The sequence below is a fragment of the Podarcis gaigeae genome (assembly GCF_964106915.1).
Source record: "Podarcis gaigeae genome assembly, chromosome: 17".
NCBI lineage: Eukaryota > Metazoa > Chordata > Lepidosauria > Squamata > Lacertidae > Podarcis > Podarcis gaigeae.
Window position 1 is genome coordinate 24,287,531 of NC_139694.1, and position 22,363 is coordinate 24,309,893.

Here is a 22,363-nt window from a genome sequence, read left to right on the forward strand (position 1 = left end):
CATGTCTCTGCTTAGGCCCAAAACCGGCTATTCAATTTTGAGCTGGGTGACAGATGCATTTCAAGGAAAATCACAGACATAACGACTCCTGCCAGGCTTGATAAAGTCCTCATTCATCAATTAAGAAGTTTCCAATAAGGCAAGAAGGATGTAGCAAAATGAGCCCATGCACACAATAATATGTTCTGCTTTCCCCTCTCTTTCTCCCCTTTTTTGCTGATCTCGGTGGTTATCCTTGTTATTCATTTTTCACCCCTCTCTTTCTCCATGAAGCTCAGGGTGGAAGAGTGGAGGGTCTTCCACTAGGGCTTGTGGGCCACAGCACTCCTAAGGAGAATGTCAAGTCTTTTCTTTTTAGCCCCAACTCCCAAATCTCAAAGTCACGCACCCCCCTTCCCACCTCACACACGTTTTATGCTTCCATTCAAACTCCGAGAAGCTCTGCAGGCAAGTCTGTCATTCTGCTCTTCTCTGGTTTAGCAGCTCTCTACACCACTCAGCTAATCCTAACCCAAAAGTTACAGGTATAGAAGAGAGACCCTTCTGGTGTGTCTCTAAGCAGGGTGTTATATACTAAGCTTGGATCCTAGAACAATAGGCAAGTAGGATCCTAGAATGCAACAACTGATTGGCTTGCAGGAAAAGACCAATCAGGCTCCAGGAGGAAGTTAATCAGCCTGTTAGGCTGGTAGGATCCTAGAATGCAACAACTGATTGGCCTGCAGGAAAAGACCAATCAGGCTCCAGGAGGGAAGTAGAATCAGCCAATCAGCTGGGACTCATTGTGTAAATAATGTATATAAAAGCCTGAGGTTTGGGGGGCAATTCAATCACTGTTTTACAAGCTGCAATAAAGAGCATGAAATCACTACAGGACTCCGAGTATATTTCACAGGGGAAAGTATCTAGCAAAATTTTAATATTAAGATATTCAGCTTTCCAGTCCCTGTCGTTAAGGCTCCATCTCCCTCTGCTTGTTCTGAGGGCAATTTCACCCTCTGTGCAGAGTGAGGTGTTAGGTATAATAGTTTAATTGACACAGAAATGAAAAATGTACTTGTATTCATGAAGTCTTATAAGGAACAGTTGGGGGAACTGGGTTTCTTTAGCCTGGAAAACAAGAGACTGGGCGAAGATATGCTTGCCATCTTCAAATATCCAAAGGGCTGCCACGTGGAGAATGAAGCTTGTTTTCTGCTGCCTTGGAGGGCAAGACCCAAACCAATGGATTCAAGTTACAAGAAAGGTGATTCCAAATAAATATCAGGGAGAACTTTCTGACAAGGAACAGACTTCCTCAGAAGGTGGTGGACTCTCCTTCCTAGGAGGTTTTTAAACAGAGGTTGGATGGCCATCTGCCATGGATGCTTTAGCTGAGATTAGCTGCACTATAGAGGGTTGGACAGAATGACCCTAAGAGTCCATTCCAACTCCACAATTCAATTGTTCTTTTTCTCTTCACCTGTAATCACCCTTCCCATCCTTGAGGGTCTTTGTTACCTAGTGCTAAAGTTAAAGGTAAAGGGACCCTTGATCATTAGGTCCAGTCGCGGATGACTCTGGGGTTGCGGCACTCATCTCACTTTATTGGCCGAGGGAGCCAGCGTACAGCTTCCGGGTCATGTGGCCAGCATGACTAAGCTGCTTCTGGCAAACCAGAGCAGCACACGGAAACGGCGTTTACCTTCCCACCAGAGCGGTACCTATTTATCTACTTGCACTTCGTGCTTTCGAACTGCTAGGTGGGCAGGAGCAGGGACCGAGCAATGGGAGCTCACCCCATCGCGGGGATTCAAACCACAAAACAAAACCCGTGTCCCTACCTAGGGCTAAGTAAAGGTAAAGGGACCCCTGACCATTAGGTCCAGTTGTGGCCGAATCTGGGGTTGCGGCGCTCATCTCGCTTTATTGGCCGAGGGAGCCGGCATACAGCTTCTGGGTCATGTGGCCAGCATGACTAAGCCACTTCTGGCGAACCAGAGCAGCGCACAGAAATGCCGTTTACCTTCCCGCCGGAGCGGAACCTATTTATCTACTTGCACTTTGATGTGCTTTCGAACTGCTAGGTTGGCAGGAGCAGGGACCAAGCAATGGGAGCTCACCCCGTAGTGGGGATTCGAACCACCGACCTTCTGATCAGCAAGTCCTAGCCTCTGTGGTTTAACACACAGCGCCACCCACGTCCCACCTATCTAGGGCTATCATAGTTTTTAAAACCTTATGAAAATTTCCAGAGGATGTCTTGCTGGGATAAACTCAACCCGACTGATTCTGGAGCTCCCAGCTTTGAGCATCCTTCTTTGCAGCGCCTCATCATGTGATCCCTGTCCAGTAACACCTTGCCAAAGCTGAGAAAAGCCTTCTTCACCATAACACTATTCATTGTGTTTCAGAACATAAGGGGGAAAGAAACCACTCTCTTTCTCTTGCCAGCTTTTCACCCAGCAGGAGATGAATGGCCATCTGTCATGGCTGCTTTAGTTGGGATTCCTGCCTTGCAAGGGTTTGGACTAGATGACACTCGGAGGTCCCTCCCCACTCTACCATTCTATGATTCTAGGAAACCCTGCAAAGCTTCTGCTGGTCAATGTAGACAATATTGAGCTTGCTGGTCTAAAGCGGCTTCATACAATTTTTTTGTAGCCTTCTGCCTAGGAGCTCAAGGTGTGCAAGGAGCTAGTGCGTTAACCAGCCGAAGTATTTAGATGAATGAAGATGTCTCTCAATAATAAAACTGCCTTGCATAAAATTGAATTTTACTGAAGGATTAGCTGGACAGGCAGGAGGGGTGAAAAAAAATGCTCCAATTACTATAAAGTCATTGAAGTGACAATTTCAGGACCAAGCATTTTCGTTTTTGCAAAAGAAGTGGCCTTAAAGGTAATGGCTGCACAACCCCGGTGCCTTTCATCAATAAGCATTTGAGGAGCAGTCCTTGGCAGATTGCTTGAGCTGCTAACTGGGCTTCATCCATCATGGGAAGTGTTGCATTTTTCAGCATGGCTCTCTCTGCTCCAACCTCCCCGCCCCCGCCCTTTCCAAACAGTAAAATTATATTTGGATTATGCATGCTGTTGTAAAACTGTGGTAACTATACAAGTGATAATATAAAATTATTATCCAGCATGTTTTACTTCAATGGGATCTTTGTTTCAGTGGTTACCAACACCGCTTTATTATGGTTATAAATATAAATAAAATATACTGTCGGTTGTTTTATAGTAGCATCTCTATTATTTCTCTAATTTGCTCGGGAAAGCTGTTGCTCTTGTCTTTGCGGCTTTTATTTATTTATTTATTCAGATGCTGAAAGGTGTTTTTGAGGGGGGCGACTTTTTAATTTTTTTATAAAAACACCTGGTTGGCCGGTTTTGGTTAAATTTGATGTTTTTGTTAATTCTGTGTCCAGTTTACGCCAGATGAAACCCCACCTGCCTGTGCCCTGTCTCAGCAGAGTGGTCCATGCTCTGGTTATGTCCTGCTTAAACTACTGCAATGTGCTCTATGTGGGGCTATCTTTGAAGATGACTCGGAAACTACAACTATTCCAGAACGTGGCAGCTAGACTGGTGACTGTGAGTGGCCACCAAGACCATATAATACCAATCCTGAAAGACCTACACTGGCTGAGCACAGTTCAATGTGTTGGTGCTGACCTTTAAACAACCTCAGTCCTGTATACCTGAAGGAGCGTCTCCTCCTCCATTGTACAGCACAGACATTGAGGTCTAGCTCCAAGGGCCTTCTGGCTGTTCCCTCACTATGAGACCTGAAGCTACTGGGAACCAGGTAGAGAGCCTTCTCGGCAGTGGTGCCTGCCCTGTGGAATGGCCTTCCATCAGAGGTCAGACAGATAAACAACTTTAAGAAGACATCAGAAGGCAACCCTGTTCAGGGAAGTTTTTAATGGTTGATCTTTTATTGTGTTTTTAATATTTTGTTGGGAGCTGCCCAGAATGGGTGGCATATAAATAATGAAATAATGAAATCATCATCATTATCATCATCATCGTCCTTATATCTAATGGAAGCAGTTGAATGATTGAAACAGGACCAAGTATTTTCATTTTTGCAAAAGAAGTGGCCTTAAAGGTAATGGCTGTGCAACCCCCAGTGCCTTTCATCAGTAAGCCTTTGAGGAGTAGATTATGTTTTCTGCTAAGACTTTCCTTCCTTCCTTCTTCTTTTCCAGTGTTCGCATCAGACAACTCTGTTAACCTTTTTACTCCACTATGGCCCTTGTAAGCTGGTACTCAGAATAGCTTTGTCTGCAAGGAGTGATAAATCTTAAATTCCTTTGTTCTTTCAACCAGCATTTATACCAAATTATTTATTTCTGTATTCCACTGCTACATATACACCAAACTCCAACAAACTCAATTGTTGGTAATTCCTGCTGCTTCCACTTTTGGGCTAAAAGAATCCTTGCTGCCATTGTTACATACATAAACAGTTTCTGATCCTTTCTTGGGATTTTTTCACCTACTATGCCCAATAAAAATGTTTCTGGTTTTTTAACAAATGTACTTTTGTACATTTTCTTTAACTCATTATATATTATTTCCCAGTAAGCTTTTAATTTACTGCATGTCCATCACATGTGCTAGAAATTTCCCTTCTTTTCTTTACATTTCCTACATTCCTTATTTCTCATCCTTTACATTTTAGCAAGTTTAGTTGGTGTTATACATGGGTGGCATAGGCATGTTATATGCGGGTGGGGCTGTGGTCTAAACCACTGAGCCTCTTGGGCTTGCCGATCAGAAGGTCGGCAGTTCGAATCCCCATGACAGGGTGAGCTCCCATTGCTCGTTCCCAGCTCCTGCCAACCTAGCAGTTCAAAAGCACACAGTGCAAGTAGATAAATAGGTACCACGGTGGCGGGAAGGTAAACGGCATTTCCATGCGCTGCTCTGGTTTTGGTGTCCCGTTGTGCCAGAAGTGGCTCAGTCCTGCGGGCCACATGACCAGGAAAAACTGTCTGCGGACAAACGCCGGCTCCCTCGGCCTGAAAGCAAGATGAGCGCAGCAGCCTCAGAGTCATCTGCGACTGAACATAACTGTCAGGGGTACTTTACTTTTACCTTTTACCATATGTACAGTCATACCTCGGGTTACAGATGCTTCGTGCTGCGTGATTTCGGGTTGCGCACCACGCCAAACCCCGAAGTACCGGACCAGGTACTTCCGGGTTTGGGCACTTGCGCATGCCCAGAAGTGCTAAATCATGCTTTTCGCATGCACAGAAGTGCCGAATTGCGACCCATGCATGTGCAGATGTGCGGGTTGTGGGTTGCCAAAACTGCAGGTTGCGAGCATGCCTTCTGCATGGATCACATTTGCAACCTGATCATCCACTGTACATCATTTTCATAACATTTTCTTTTGAAGCACTGCAGGCAGTAAACTTAATTCCTTCATTCCATAACTTTCCCCATGATTCTAACTGAATATTATAACCAAAACCCTTAGCCCATTTTATCATAACCACTTTGACCTTTTCATCCTTTGTATGCCATGTGTTTCCCTGCCTTATCTCTGCTCCCAGGTCGGGGCTATTTTGCAAAGAGAGACTCCATTGATCAGGTGAAGAAGAAGAAGAAGAGGAGGAGTTTGGGCTTGATATCCCGCCTTTTACGCCCCTTAAGGAGCCTCAACGCAGCTCACAATCTCCTTTCCCTTCCTCCCCCACAACAAACACTCTGTGAGGTGAGTGAGGCTGAGAGACTTCAGAGAAGTGTGACTGGCCCAAGGTCACCCAGCAGCTGCATGTGGAGGAGTGGAGACGCGAACCCGGTTCCCCAGATTGCAAGACTACCGTTCTTAACCACTACACCACGCTGGCTCTCTCAGGTGCTGGTTGGAGAAGGGATGGACAGCTGCCCAGTCCACCTACATTATGCCCCTACACAAGAGGACCCTTTATTTATTTTTGGGGGCAATTTACTTCCCACGGTACATAAAGAGCTCACTGTTACAGCGGGCAGTTTGGGCATCATTGACACCCAGCCCAATCCGTTGCAACTAAGTGCCACTGTGTTCAGTGAGACGTATTCCATAGCAAACCTTCATAGGATTTCATCCTTAGCTTATCTGTTTTGGGGTCATCAGCATGCTCACATCCCCATGGATTATCTCAGAGGTTGCATGCAGATTGAGAACAGGCACGTTACCTTAATATATCTTAACAGAGAATCACAGGGACTAGTCCCATCTTCAAATTTGAAACCAAATTTATGAGAACTTTGCTGGGTTGCATTTAGATGTTTTAAAGCCCCCTTCATCCCCTCCTACATCTGGGAGAGCCTTTTTATTTTTTGGCTTATGAATATATTACTAGTTCCCCCTATGGCACCATCGCTTTGTTTTTACAATATTTTATATTACCATCCAATTAGTTCCACTGCACACAGCACCATTTGGTAAGTGAGAATTTTGCCTTCATTACATTTTCATTACATTTCCAATAGTCTCTTATGCAATGGAGAGGTGGTTTATAGTATGATCAAAAGCCTTAATGTACCACCTGTTCCAGGCTGTAATACTTGCCCTCTTCAATGGAATAAAGGTCACAGAGGGAATTCCTTTAAGCATCCAAGGGACAGAATTCATAAAGACAGTACCATGTACTGTAGATGATGTGAGGCGCCCCTCCCATCAAATATCTCCTTTTCTCCTTTCCCATTTTTTCTTTTCTTTTTTTTTTAGCCTCTATTTAGATCTCTGCAAGGTAGCAGTAATGACGTATTTAAACATGGTATTGTAGGAAAAGAATCTGCTGTGTTGAAAGGTTCTCCCCCAACAAGGCTGTTACAAAACGCTCCCCTAGCAGAGGATCAACCTTGGAAATTTTTGTACAACGAACATTGAAGCATCCCAGCTACGCAGCTTCATTTTTTACTCTGTGATTGTCTCATCTCCTTACATTTCTGCTGTGGAAAACAAATTCAGAAATAATGATAATAATAATAATAATAATAATAATAATAATAATAATAATTTATACCCCTCCCATCTGGCTGAGTTTCCTCAGCCACTCTGGGTGACTCCCAACAGAATATGAATAATAAAGAAGCAACAACATCGAAAATAAAAAACTTCCCTAAAATGGAAAAGCGTTTTTCTTTTAATAATAATAAAAAAAAGAACTTGTGACCCAAGTTTTGTGTTGGGGTTAGGCTGAGACACTGTACAAGTGAAATGTAATCCAATGGCTATGAGAAGTTTATGAAACACTACCTTAACCTCACCATCAGACCTTGAGTTTTCAGTCAATGGTCACAGAAATGCAAACAGAGGCATTATTTAAAATTAAGCTATGCTTAAAAGCCTCTTTGGCTAGTGGTAAGTATACACACACACACACACACACACACACACACACACACACACAATGAGAATGTCTCCATTGACAAACATTTTGGTTTTCAAACGCCGTAAACCCACAAGTAAGTGCTTGTTTCTGAACGCGCCTCGGAAGTCGAACCAGAAATGCGGCTTCCATATTGAGTTTCCCGTATTGACTTTTCCATTTTGAGGCTTCCATACTGAGTTTTCAGTTTTTGAATGTTTTGGAACTCAAATGGTCTTCCGGAACCACACACACTTGTGTTTGCGTGTGTGTGTGTGTGTGTATCATCATAAATTTCAGCTACTAAATATACTCAAACTCTCCACTCATAAAAATGCACTCATTTGCATGCACCAGTTCAGATTCTGAATTTAAATAACAGAGCAATGCAATTTTTATTATTCTTTTTAGTCGTGTTGTATAAATGAATAGCTCATTTAGGTAGCAATCATACATACATTTAATTGAAATTAAGTCCCCCTGAACTGAATGGGACCTACTTCAGACTAGACATGTATAGACTTCAAACATGACAGAAGCAGTACTTGGTCACGTCCACACTGCTAGATCACTTTGTTCTTTGGGAACAGCAAGGTAAGTGCTTAGATCACAAAGGATGTTAACTGTGCCAGAAGCGATATCTGGTTGATGTAATCCCCAGGGATGATAGCATGGAAACCCTTCATTCTCACTTAGCGCCCTCGCCCTCACTCAGTGGCGTAGCGTGGGTTGTCAGCAAGGCAAGTAATTTGCGCCCCCTAACCCATGGATTTGTGCCCCCTAACCCGTGGATTTGAGCGCCCTAAGCCTAACCCCCAGATGTTGCGCCCGGTGCAGCCGGCCCCCCCTGCACCCCCCACGCTACGCCACTGCCCTCACTCAGAAAAGCCAACCCACACAGAAGCAGTTTCTACACATGGGTCAGTCTCATTACCAGCACACATTGATGGCATATGGATTCATGAAAGTAGGGTGTGGACAAATTATAATTATTTGAATTTCTTGTGGTGAGAAGAAGAAGAGGAGGAGGAGGAGTTTGGATTTGACGTCCCGCTTTATCACTACCCTAAGGAGTCTGAAAGCGGCTAACAATCTCCTTTCCCTTCCTCCCTCGCAACAAACACTCTGTGAGGTGAGTGAGGCTGAGAGACTTCAGAAAAGTGTGACTAGCCCAAGGTCACCCAGCAGCTGCATGTGGAGGAGCGGAGACGCGAACCCAGTTCACCAGATTACAAATCACCAGATTACAAAGAGAAAGCTGGAAGGAGGCTGATCGCCAAAGAATTGATGCTTTTGAATTATGGTGCTGGAGGAGACTTTTGAGAGTCCCATGGACTGCAAGAAGATCAAACCTCTCCATTCTGAAGGAAATCAGCCCTGAGTGCTCACTGGAAGGACAGATCCTAAAGATGAGTCTCCAAGACTTTGGCCACCTCATGAGAAGAGAAGACTCCCTGGAAAAGACCCTGATGTTGGGAAAGATGGAACGCACAAGGAGAAAGGGATGACAGAGGACGAGATGGTTGGACAGTGTTCTTGAAGCTACAAACATGAGTCTGACCAAACTGCGGGAGGCAGTAGTAGACAGGAGTGTCTGGCGTGCTCTGGTCCATGGGGTCACGAAGAGTTGGACACGACTACATGACTAAACAACAACAAAATGTGGCAGATACAGTCTGGATGCCCCCTTTGTCTATCTACATATTTATTGAGCTTGGGAAGAAAATAACAATCTTCTGATGTGTCTATTTTCCTTAGGAAGAATGAAATCTCCCCTCCACGCCCCCCCAAAAGAAAGACTGATGGGAGTTATATTACTAGTGTATCTAATTCTAGGTAAATCACTATATACAAAGTACAATATGAAGACAGGGACTTACACTATATTGTGGCACTTCAGAAAATAAGTGGCACTTAAGTACCTGAAAATTTATTTGGCTTAGACAAGGTATCTGAAACCTGCTATGATGTTTTCAGTTACTATTAAGAATTTATGGCAGGTTTGCAAACAGCAATAGACTTTTGGGTGAACTGCTGTTGTTGATTTAAAGCTCTGAGGGACCTTTCTGCATTATGACTGTCTTTTCCACTGACACATTTTAACCTCAAATCATCAGCGCACTCAATGTTTCATTCATCTTTTGGGGATTAATATTGGAGATTACCTATCTCAAGTGGTTCAGCTCACTGCACTGTAAAGTTCTCTCAACTCACCCAAAACTCTGCAGATCAAAAGTTTGTGGCTAAAAAAATAAATAAATCACCCATCCCCCACCCTCCTCAAAGCAGTACAGTGGTACCTCGGTTTAAGAACAGCCCGGTTTATGAAATATTCAGTTTACGAACTCCGCAAAACCAGAAGTAGTGTTCCGGTTAGCAAACTTTACCTTAGTCTAAGAACGGAAGCGGAATGGTGGAAGGGCACTGGCAGTGGGAGGCCTCATTAGGGAAAGCGTGCCTCAGTTTAAGAACAGTTTCGGTTTAAGAACAGACTTCCAGAATGGATTAAGTTCTTAAACAGATCTACCACTGTACTAAAGGTAGGTAAATGTAAGGTAAAGTCTTGCTTCAGGCTGAGAGCACCTGTATTTGTCCGCAGAAAGCGTTTCTGGGTCATGTGGCCAGCATGACTAAACCGCTTCTGGTGCAACAGAACACTGTGGTTTCTAAAATGTGTAGTTTCAGCTACACAGTGGCAGAGCTTCATGCTCCAGCACCAGGGGGCAGAGAGCAGACGGGTTGTGGCTGGTGTGTGTCCCGCGGGTGTGGCACACCGCCCACAGGGGCATGGCACGCATCCTGGGGGCGTAGTGTGCCTTCAGGGGCATGGTGCCCAGTGCGGGGGCATGATGCCCACTATGGCACCTCACTGGGATCGCGCTGTCGGGGGCAGTGCACTCCCCCTGCCCTCCTCTTCCTCCGCCAGTGCATCTATATACTAGATATGATATCTTGGTGTCTTCGTTTTGTCTTTTTTTTTTTGCATCAGATGTCAAGGAGATAAAGAACTATACAACTTTTAGAAGACATCTGAAGGCAGCCCTGCATCAGGAAGTTTTTGATTTTTGATATTTTATTTTGTTTTTGTTTTTTTTAGAAACTGCACAGAGTGGCTGGGACAACCCAGCCAGATGGGTGGGGTATAAATATTACTATTACTATTACTATTACTATTACTATCTATTATTACTACTGCTACTACTACTACAAGTGGTATTGCAGTACCTGCTGGTGATATGTTCTTCCCATCTGGTCCTTTTAATGCAAGAAGTTAATTCTTTATTGCATCACATCTGCCTTTATAATTAGATACTCATAGCTTTGTTATTTAAAGCTGGGCATTTCCTACAAGTCTATAAGGAAACTGAGCTAATATTATCCAAAAAGAAAGCAAGTAATGCAATGGTAATAGTCTTACTCCCTTACTCTTTCTTTTTTTCCTTCCCAAAAGCTGAAAATCTAAACTGAACAATTGTAAAAGCTTTCAAGCTAATCTGGTTACTTGCCTTGATCTGCTAAAGAATTTGTGTTAATCTGTCTATATTTAGGACAATTTAGTGGTCTTTGATCCTTTACTTAATGAGGGAACATTTCAGAGTCTGAGTGCTCTGCTGCTTGTGCCACTTGATGTCAATGAGGCAGAGCTGAGAGGCATTTGGGGGATGTATTGTCAGTCAAATCTTTCCAGCCACTGATCATCCATCAATGAAGACACTGAGATTGTTCAAAGATCCACATTTGCTGCATTGGGAAAGTGAAATGGATGCCTGCAATTGAATTTCTTGCTTACTTAGGTGTTTGAGCACAAAAAGGGTTATGGATTTTGTAGGCTGTGTCCTCTCTTTTAAACGAGAGATGCTCAACATTTGCCTGGAAGTACCGCACTAAAGAAACTGACCAAGTCAATGTGAGTTTCATGTCCCGCTGCCAGGACCTGCCAATTCCCAACACAGTCATACCTTGGGTTGCAGGTTAAATGTTTTCAGGTTGAGCACTGCACCGAACCTGGAAGTACTGGAACGGGTTACTTCTGGGTTTCGGCACTTGCACATGCGCAGAAGCGCCAAATCATGACCAGTGCGTGCGCAGACCCAGCACTGTGGGTTGCGAACACTGGGGGGTTGCAAACGTGCCTTCCGCACAGATCACATTCGTAAACTGAGCGTCCACTGTATTCTAATAGGAGGATCCTTCTTGAATCATCATTCTTCCATGGTTCTCAGCATGGATCAAAATCAGCAAGAGACATGGCACCTGGGCAGAATCCTGAGACCATATCCCAGGACCCTGCCCAGTCAGGGGTGGCTGGATTCCTTCCTCCTGCTGGACCCCTCAATTACCACCATTGATTATTACAATGATGCAAATTATTTTGGATCCAGTTTACAAGTCTGGCTTACAAGGGAAAAAAATGTGTCCAGATCAGGCCCCCAATACTATACCATGAAGGATGAGCAAACCCTAAACCTGGCCTGGTAGCATGTTGACAGGTAGTGTAACTCCTTTAAAAGTGGTGTTGGGTGCTCACAGTAAGCTGCCACAGTCAGCCACTGAACAGTGGTTCAGCTTCTTAAGGGCAGCCAGGGAAGCTGGTAAAAGGCACTCCTAGGCACTGTGGTCACCTGGGCCTCCTGCTTGGCAGGAGACAGAAGGGGAGGAGTGAGGCAGCCATTCGCAGGGAAACCAAAATGCTTGTTTACAAAGCTATTGTACTACCAACCTTACTGTATGCTTGTGAAACATGGATCACTTATAAATGCCATCTCCAACTCCTCGAAAGATTCCATCAACGGTGTCTGCAAAAAATTTTACACATCACTTGGGAAGACAGGCAAACTAATATCAGTGTACTGGAAGAAGCAAAGATCACCAGTGTCAAAGCAATGATTCTTCAACATCAACTTCGTTGGACTGGTCATGTTGTGCGGATGCCTGATTATCATCTTCCAAAGCAACTACTCTATTCCAAACTTAAAAATGGAAAGCGCTATGCTGGTGGTCAACAAAAGAGGTTTAAAGATTGTCTCAAGGCAAATTTAAAAAATGTAGCATAAACACTGACAACTGGGAAATACTGGCCTGCGAGCACTCCAGTTGGAGAACAGCCTTCACCAAAGGTGTCATTGGCTTTGAAGACACTAAAACTCACGCTTGGCAAATCCACATGGTGATCAACTCCCGCCCGGAAACCATGTCCTCACTGTGGAAGGACGTGTGGATTCAGAACTGGCCTCCACAGTCACTTACGGACTCATTGTTAAAACCGTGTTTATGGAAGACAATCTTACTCGGCTACAAGTGATCTCCAAAGAAGAAGAAGTGCTAGCTGCAGCAACTTTTCCCCAAGGTGGCTGAGGCACTTCCTTTTTCCTTTCCCTTTCAGTTGAGGGTGTCACTGAGAACTGCAAAGGCATTCTGTCCTAGACTTTGGCAGCTATCCCTTCAAGACAAAACGGTGACCTTGAGGCCAAGGGCATCCTGTATGGACTCAGAATTGAGGAGTTCTGCTATCTGGCAACAAGGCTGAGTACATAAACCCTGTTACTGCTGGAAGTCACTTATTTAACATCCTCTAGGAACCTGCTGCTATCTTCTGGACAGCTCCTCTGCTGCCCAGCAAGCTACCTTCTGATGGCTGACACTGCTGGACAGCTTGCTTTCATTTCCTGGAAGGTTGAATTGAGACACCCCTTGAGTACCTGATTAACACATCGATCCAGCTCCCTGTTCAGCCATGGAGTTTATTGGATACCCTCAGGCAAATCACTGTCTCTCAGCCAAACGTATCTCATAGGAATATTGTGATAAGAAAATTGGCTATCCAGAATATGTTGCCTTGATCTCCTTGCAAGAAGACAGGGCTGCAGTGATGGCCAGGCATTCCTTCCTGTCTCCACAGTCTGATCTACTGAATGTCTGATAAATAATCCATTTCTTTCCAGATTAATTACAAATGGGACTGGCTTCTTGGCTGTTTTGCATGTCCAGTGACTGTGGGAGACAAAAGAGTTGGCCTGGATTGAGCTTTGCATGTGTTCCATCAAGGCAGTTGTTATCGCAGAATTGTTGAATTGTAGAATTGGAAGAGGCCACGAGGGTCATCAAGTCCAACTGGCTGCAATGCAGGAATCTTTTGCCCACCGTGGGTCTTGAACTCTTGACACTGAGATTAAGAGTCTCATGCTCTACCGAGTGAGCTATCCCAGACATCATTGATAAAAACTACAGCCAATGGGTTTAAGCCACAGCATGAGCAAAATGAGTCACTCTGAGGACAGGGAGGGCAAAGAAAAAGGGAATCAGTGCTCGGGAAAATAGCATTGAGACAACACAAACATTGTTTTGACACAGACAAAGATGAGCACAAAACGAGGTAAGTAGTTTTGACTCATCCCTTCTTTAGCACACAAAGGCACTGTTGGAAGAAGAAGAAAAAGCACCAGATGCTAAATTACTGGAATTATGGCTGCTGTCTTTCTAAATCTGCCTTTTTAATGGGAAAAAGCAGCCTCGATTTGCATTTTGCGCAGATTTCTGATATTCACTCCCTCTCTCACACAAACTCCTTTGCTCCCGCTTAAGATGCATGCTGGAAAAAGGTAATCAGAGGAGCAACCAAGCATCGTTTTTCAAATGCTGAGGCAGTGAGGCGGGCAACACCTCCTGCACTGAAGTGGAGCCAGGATCAGGGAAATTAACAGTGCCATCTCACAGCTCTGAATGCACATGTAAAAACCCTCTGTGTGCTTTATGGCAGATGCAGCATTATCCAGCAGAACAATAATAACAATAATAATCACTATTAAGCTAGCCGTAGCGAAGTGCATAATCTAGAAAATTAGAACGTCAAGAGAAGGTAAAGCATACTTGAAGGTGCATGGAGGGCTGACCAGCTCTGATTTGTTATTGAAGATCATTACAGATTCCCCAGTTTACCTCCTTGCTTTTTCGCTGTGCCTTGCCATCTTTTGCCATCCAAAACAGTTTCAGCAGTAATAGTAATAGCAATAGCAATAATAATAATTATTATTATTTAAAAGCATTGGTTTAGCTGCTTCCATGGACTGACCAGTTGGCCCTAAGCAAGCCACCATGTCAGGCTTCGCAGAATCAGATCTCTCCCACGGTGGCAGTGTAGCCTTTCAGACCTTTCCCATTGGTGGGGTCTGCGTTGCTCCCGGGAAGGAGGAAGGGAGTCAAGAGACACCGAGGTTGGTTCAGAGAAAGAGTTTATTATTTCTGCTCTCTGGAACAGCAGAAAGGCACTGCGTGATCGGTTCACAGCAAGCACCAAGAAAGAGAAATTTCATATAGTATATATCCCCTCCAGGCACCCTTCCCCCCCTTCCCCAGGAATCCGGCCTCGTGAGCTTGTACACATAAGTTGACATCCTTGAGCATCCTTGAGCATAAACAGATATCCCTGTTCCTGTGTGCTTATCTTGGGTCAAGAAGGTCACCCAACTATAGGGGTACTCCTGGTGCCATCTCCGGGAGCGGGGGCTGACAGGCCTGACAGGCAAGGTCTGTAGTCAGGATATTTGCAACCTACAAGATAAGACCCAGATCTTCCATCCCATCTCCACTCGGAACTGACAAGGCCATCCATCATTAAGCTGATAAGGGATTTTAGCTAATGGATCCCTGAAGAAGGGATTTGGGAGTTATTGGGGCCAGATTTGGGTAGCTCTGCGTTCAGGCTTGGGTAGCCTGTCCCTTCATTAGTAATTAAGCAGATCAAATGAAAGGCATGTCCTTACCAGGTAAGTTCTTTAATAATCACAATGAGAGACAAAGGAAGGCATAGCATGCAAAAAATGGTGTTGCTCCCAGTAAAGGTTTACCCTCTCCGTCCCCATTAATCTACATCACTCCTGTCAGTATTTCATTTTCCATTGTTGGATCATATGATCCTGTGTTTACTTTTCTGCACTGTTGTGAGTATGGGAACGGAAGTAAGTCTGTGAGAACTTCCGCTCTTTGTTCTCTCACTCTCTTCTAAGAGACTGTCTGTGTGAGAAGACGCAGCTTCCAGCTTCTCATGATGCTTTTGTTTTATTTTGCTGTAAATAAAGACTCCAATGCTTTATTTCTGACACAACCACATGTTTTGCTGAACTCTGCTATGTGTGCTCTCATCTCAGGATGTGGGTCACAGTGTTTCACAGGACTACAGCTGAAGAATGTCCTGTGATTGGCTACGGAGCCCAGATTGAGCTCTCAACTCCTGCGTCGGGTAATCTGAGCTTGTTGCCATTACGCTTTCTATGCCAGTGTGGTGTAGTAATTAAGAGCAGTGGACTTATAACCTGGTGAACCGGGTTTGATTGCCCGCTCCTCCACATGCAACTGCTGGGTGACCTTGTGTGCTGGGTCACACTTCTCTCAGCCTCACTCACCTCACAGAGTGTTTGTTGTGGGGGAGGAAGGGAAAAGGAGATTGTTAGCCGCTTTGAGACTCCTTAGGGTAGGATAAAGCAGGATATCAAATCCAAACTCCTCTTCTTCTTCCATCACTTTCCAAGCCCACCTAATCTTAGGGGGAGGGGTGGGGGCTTCAGGAATGATGTCCAAGGACACTGAATCAGCCAGCTGTCTCTCTCTTAGTGTATGATTTTCTAGCTGCTCCTCACCCAGTATTTCCCAGCTTTCCCCCTCTGGACTATGCCCTTCTGCAAACCACTGTTCTAAATCAATACTGAACCTGCCCAAGCATTAAAATCTGAAAATGGGCCATCCTGTTAATGTACTTATTCATTTATATTTACATTTATATCCCTATAAAGAGCCCAAGGTAGGATACATGGTTCTTCTCCTCTCCACTTTATCTTCACAACCACCCTGCAAAGTAGGTTAGGCTGAGAGAATGGGAATGGCCCTAGTTCACCCAAAAAGCTTCATAGCTGAGTGGAAATTTGAACCCTGGTTTCTCAGGTCACAGTCTGGCACTCAAACCACTACACTACACTGCCTCTCTGTGGCACTACCTTTTCAGTGGCTGCAGAAAGACTTTTGGAATTCCCTTCTCAGGAGGTTCACATTATCCCCTCTGTGGTGACTTTTCTTTAGGTTGGCTGAGTTTAAAGGCATACATTACACTTCTAGTAAATGTGATTATCTCTGATTTTTGTGTGTGCTGTTTACTTTGGTGTGTGTGTGTTTGTGTGTGTTTTTATGGTACATCTCTAGTTTGATCTGTTTTCCTTTTATTTCCAGACAACTGAGAAATGCTCTGTTGGAAAGGCAGGATCTAAATATTCTTAATAGCTAACTAATTAGATAGCTAAATAACTCATTGGAGTGCTCTGAACATTCAAGGAAAGTGCACTATAAATAGTGGGCACTGTTGCCATTATTTCTTTCTTAGGGCAATCTTGGTTGCATGTTCTTTCTCCTAACATGTTGGGGAAAGTCGCTACAAAGCACTAAAATATTCATAGTTTCTCAGATTTTGTGAATATAACAGCCAAGGTTGATGACAGGCAGACAGGTTTAAATAGAAATAGTCTTCAGTCCTGACAAACTGGCACATAGCAGTTTAATTTTCGACCGATTCAGGAAGGGATTTCCACGTAACTTCATACAAGGTGCTTCCCCGTCCTGACTTTGGGCTTTTGAAGCACCTTGCCCTTGGTGTTATTGTGATGTCAGTTGATTGACAGGTGGGTGGCCTCAACCATCTGTCAAATTGTGCTTGCCGGACAAATCTTGGTAAGGATCTGGTCTATGGTGTAGAAGGAGATTATCATTCTTTAAAGCTGTAGATAGTGATGCATAAAAATCTTTATACTGCATATTTTGGGTAAGTAAAACTCTGCATTAAGAAGCATTTCATTTGTTCCAAATGTTCACCATTTCTCTTGGGGGTGGGAGTTATTAGAGAAATAAACGGAAAAAGTGGATCTTCCTTCCTCCCTTCCTCCCACTCGCTCTCTCTCTCTCTCTGGTCTTTCATGCAAGGTCTTCATATCTCCAGTTGCAACAAATTTAGCACAAGGTCATCAAAATCATGGAAACTTTCCTCATTTACATTAGTTCCTTTTGCACACTCTTTATTTAGTACTCCTATCAAGTCACTGCAAAAAAATATATCTGCTGGTAGTTAATGAAAATAACCAGCTCCTCCTTTCCTATTACTTATTTTTACAGTGCTTTCCATTTTTCTCCTTAGCAGATTGCTTACGCTGTTAAAAGCTTTCTACTTATCACCGACACAGTTATTTATGTTGCCACTTAGCCATGGTGGCCTCTGATGCCTTTTTTTGTTTGTTTTTACATGGCTGAACTTTCCAAAGATCTATTTGAATATGTACTCTTCTTTTTCTTTCGCTTCCTTGACTGCCAGCGCAGTAGGCAACCTGGAAGTTGCCTCGTACCTGTTCAAAAATAAACAATCTTCTATAATGTAAACCCAAATGGACTCTGAAGAGCAAGTTGCCAAGGAGATTCTCTCCTCAACTATAGTTCAGTAACAGGGCACAGGGCACAGACCCCCAAATATCTGAAAGGTGGCACATACAGACCTTCCCTTCCTATAGAACTTCTTGGCAGGAGTGGATGGTGCCAGTCATTTGACCTCTGGTCAGTTGCATTGGCGCTATTTATCTGATCCAGATGAGGAAGGAGTGAAGAGATAAGAAGCTTGCAAGAACACCAGATTGAGTCTGCCACTGCACCTGCACTGCCTTTCGTCGGTGATCCCTCATAGCCGAGTAAGATTGTCTTCCATAAACAAGGTTTTAACAATGAGCCCGTAAGTAACTGTGGAGGCCAATTCTGGATCCACACGTCCTGCAACAGTGGGTACATTGGTTTCCGGGTGGGAGTTGATCACGGTGTGGATTTGCCAAGTGTGCCTTCCTCTTAGCACGTTTCTCCCTTTCGTCCTGAGTTCAAGCATCTTCAAAGCCCTTGACACTGTTGGTAAAGGCTGTTCTCCAACTGGAGCACTCGCAGGCCAGTGTTTCCCAGTTGCCAGTGTTTATACTACATTTTATTAGATTTGCCTTGAGTAAGTCTTTAAACCTCTTTTGTTGACCACCGGCATGACACTTTCCATTTTTAACTTTGGAGTAGAGTAGTTGCTTTGGAAGACGTTCATCAGGCATCCGCACAACATGACCATTCCAACGAAGTTGATGTTGAAGAATCATTGCTTTGACACTGGTGATCTTTGCTCTTCCAGTACACTGGAAGTTTGCCTGTCTTCCCAAGTGATGTGTAAAAAATTTTGGAGACACTGTTGATGGAATCTTTCGAGGAATTGGAGATGGCGTTTATAAGTGGTCCATGTTTCACAAGCATATAATAAGGTTAGTAGTACAATAGCTTTCTAAACAAGCATTTTGGTTTCCCTGCGAATGGCTGCCTCACTCCTCTCCTTCTGTCTCCTGCCAAGCGGCAGCACCACACCAAACCTCTGAGGAGATGGAACTACCAAGAAGGTCCTCTCTGCTGATATTAACGCCTGGGAGGGCATGTAGGGAAGGAGGCAGTCTTTCAGATATCTGTGGCCTAAGTCATTTAGGGCTTTAGACACTATTAATTTTCACTTATTGTAAGCTGCCTGGTTATCTGGCAGGAATGCATTTAAATAAGCAAATGGATAAATAAATGTTATCATGGGACATTTTTCAGGGTTTGGACACAGTCACAGTGCCTATAACTATGAGTGAACACCAGTAATGAGAGCTGAGAATGGACTACTCATGTATATAGAACCACTGTCTTTTTGAGAACTGCCCACCAACATTTCTTGCCTCGTTCAAAGTGTTCACGATCTGTCCTTCCAGCTTCACGATCTGTCCTTCCAGCTAGCACTCAGGGCTGATTTCCTTCAGAATGGATAGGTTTGATCTTCTTGCAGTCCATGGGACTCTCAAGAGTCTCCTCCAGCACCATAATTCAAAAGCATCAATTCTTCGGCAATTTAGATGGCTTCAAATGGGGATTCGATAAATTCATGGGCGATAAGGTTCCTAATGGCTGCTCTCATGATGCTTCTATGCTACTTCCACAGACAGAGGCAATTCAACAGTAGCTTTCTCCAGCTGTTGTTCCTCAGCAACTGTTAATCAAACAGTTGCTGAGGAACAACAGCTGGAGAGAGCTACTGTCCCCATGCCCTCTTTGTGGGCTTCCCAGAAGGCCACTGAGGAAAATGGGCTGCTCAACACGACCGGCCTTTGCTCTGATTCTTCAGGACTCTCCTTAGACCTATTAATGAAATAAATTGAGACTGGACCCACCTCAGAGTTTTTCGATCTGATCCAGGAACATTCTTTGACTCACCCCTTTGTTGTTCTTCATTTAAAAACAAAAGAAAACCTTAGTTTGTGTTTAGCTGCTTCATCAGTGGCAAATCTTTTTAACCTATCCAAGAGAGGGGGGGGTGGGGACTATTAAAACAAAGTGGGGAAAATGAAACAACAGGTTCCATAGTACTTACTGCTCCATTAACTTGTGTGTAGTTTTGCTCAAAACACTGTAGGAAACCACCAAATCCTATCAAGGGGTGGATTGCATATTTTGTGCTGGGGGCAAGGGAGCAGGGGGGGCGATTCAAAGAATGCGGGGGAGATTGTTTTAAGGGAAAAAAACCCATAGGGGTTGTGAATCTGCACAGTGTTCCCTGAGTTCCTGATACATTCTTTAAAAAGTATTTGATCAAATGCTAGAATTCCGTAATCTGTCTCCTAATGCTCATAAGCTTTGCAGCAATAAACTTTCCTAAATGCTAAGTTTCAGAAAATGCTGTGCAGGCAGATGGCAAATATGTGCCTAAAGTCTATCCCAAAGCTGCAAACATTGCCATCTGCTCCGGCACTGATCTCCCCGTTGCTAGTCCATTGACAATCTTTAGACTGCTTTGGAAATTTGATCCCATGTTATAGTTTCATGCCCATGCCTCCGATTGTGCACAAAAACACCAGCAGACTGAATCTTTCTCTACCCCTTTCTCGAGGCATCAGTGGCTAGATTGGCTGTTTTGTAACACAGGGGATAGGCTTCCGCTCCAGATGGAGCAAATGTGCTGCAGCGAAAGGAGCTTCATTGCTGTTCTCTGGGAAAAACCACCCAAATAACTCCATTGATGTTGATACCCATTCTGCAGACAGCCAGACTGAGGCTGGAACTAGCCATTATGCCTTCCAGTACCAAAATCTGGTGGCGAGTGCTACCAGAAATTGAGTCACAGTAGGTTCCACTAAAAAAACAATAAATCAAGCAGACATGGGGATTTTCAAGGTTAGCAGAAATAATAATAATAATAATAATAATAATAATAATAATAATAATAATAATAATATAATATTGTTGTTGCTGTTGTTGCTGTTTTGGGGCTGGAGTATTGTTTACGGGGGTTGAGAGATCTGTTGCTGCTATTGATATTATTGTTATATCTTTATTATTAGATCTTGTGATTTACAGTGGTACCTTGGGTTACAGACGCTTCAGGTTATAGACTCTGCTAACCCAGAAATAGTACCTGGAGTTAAGAACTTTGCTTCAGGATGAGAACAGAAATCGTGCTCCGGCAGTGCAATGGCAGCAGGAGGCCCCATTAGGTAAAGTGGTGCTTCAGGTTAAGGACAGTTTCAGTTTAAGAACGGACCTCCGGAACGAATTAAGAACTTAACCTGAGGTACCACTGTATGTGGAAATTGTTTCCATTAGGTTGGAAAGGTGGCATACAAATAAAATGATGATGATGATGATGATGGTGATGGTGATGATGATAAGGGCCGCTTCCATGCCTTGGCAACCACATGCAAATCAGCAATGAAGGACAACTTGTTCTAATTATGGGCTGAAATGTTGATCTTTTTGTCCAAGGAAAATCAACGCGCTGCATCAGAACCTCTATTTTTAAGTGCTTTGTAAACCAAGTTGTGTGTGTGTGAATTTTTGTTAACAACTGTTTGGGGGGAACCTATCGGGTGCAAGTAAAAGTCAATCCCGTGAACGTCTTATTCTTAAACCCTCAAGTTGGTTGTTTTTCTTGGTAGAACCCATTTTATCACAACAAAAGGTAAGAAGGAGGAAGAGACCTTCTGTTCGGGAGAATCTGTTCAATGAAGGATTGGTCCTCTGTGTCTTAACAGACTTGAACTGAAGTCAGTTAGCAGATGGTGGGTTGGAGGGGGAGCACAGGCACAACTCAATAAAAGTTTGTGTCTTTGTCCTTATTTCTAAATCAGGGTAGGAGATGGGAGGAGCAGATATGGAAAGAGTTGAACTGTGCAAATAGAAAAGAGTTTTGCATATTTCATCGCTATTGGAAGTTATTCTTTTGCAGAGTCCGCCATATAACTTATTTTCTTTACTTAGATTTATTTCCCACCAGTCATCCAGGTGCATGGTTCAGATCCTAGTGGCTGGGGAGACAAGATCGCCATACTTGTGTGATGATATTTCAAGAAGAGAATATAGAAATCTGTATATTCTTGTATGTATTCAAACCACACACACACATACAATTCAGAGGTTTTATTGAAATCAAGTGGTGTATACATTTTTGTTAGACACAAACAAAAACAAACAAACAAACAAACGATCAGTGCTGTCCACCATAACATATTGGTAAGGACCCCTGACCATTAGGTCCAGTCGCGGTCGACTCTGGGGTTGTGGCGCTCATCTAGCTTTATTGGCCGAGGGAGCCGGCGTACAGCTTCTGGGTCATGTGGCCAGCATGACTAAGCCACTTCTGGCAAACCAGAGCAGGACACGAAAATGCTGTTTACCTTCCCGCTGGAGCGGTACCTATTTATCTACTTGCACTTTGACGTGCTTTCGAACTGCTAGGTTGGCAGGAACTGGGACCGAGCAACGGAAGCTCACCCAGTCGCAGGGATTCGAACCGCCAATCTTCTGATGGGCAAGTCCTAGGCTCTGTGGTTTAACCCACAGTGCCACCTGCGTCCGAACATATTGGTAGTGATTCCAAGAAACAATGTGGCATAGAAGTTACAATGTATAACTAGGATGTGGCAGTCGAAACCATTGACA